This window comes from Nanorana parkeri, unplaced genomic scaffold, assembly GCF_000935625.1.
Source record: "Nanorana parkeri isolate BGI_ZX_2015 unplaced genomic scaffold, ASM93562v1 scaffold3260, whole genome shotgun sequence".
Taxonomy (NCBI): domain Eukaryota; kingdom Metazoa; phylum Chordata; class Amphibia; order Anura; family Dicroglossidae; genus Nanorana; species Nanorana parkeri.
The window spans coordinates 45,202-45,456 of NW_017309528.1; the positions used below are offsets into that span (position 1 = coordinate 45,202).

Sequence of the window (255 nt, forward strand, 5' to 3'; positions counted from 1 at the left end):
GGGTGATGATGGGCGTCTGCGGTCTCTTTAGAAGCGGGTTGTTCTGACTCAGAACCGGTCCCAGGGACCTCTGATCCGGGGGCTCTGAAGGGCCACAGATGGACTCTGCTGGGGATGGAGCTGAGGTGCCTCTAAAGCCCCTCCGGTCAATGCATGCAAAGAGTTCAGCGCATGTGGAGGTCCCGAGGACTGGAGACTCCGCCCCCCTGGAGGACTCCAATGAAGAAGATATTATTACTATGAGGGTCCCAGACA

General features: G+C 57.6%; 1 protein-coding gene across 1 annotated transcript in view; it reads right to left on the bottom strand.

Moving 5' to 3' along the window:
• Positions 1–255, bottom strand: part of ELP6 (elongator acetyltransferase complex subunit 6) — a 12,639-nt gene that overhangs the window by 1,282 nt on the left and 11,102 nt on the right. The gene's annotated exons all lie outside the window — the stretch shown is intronic.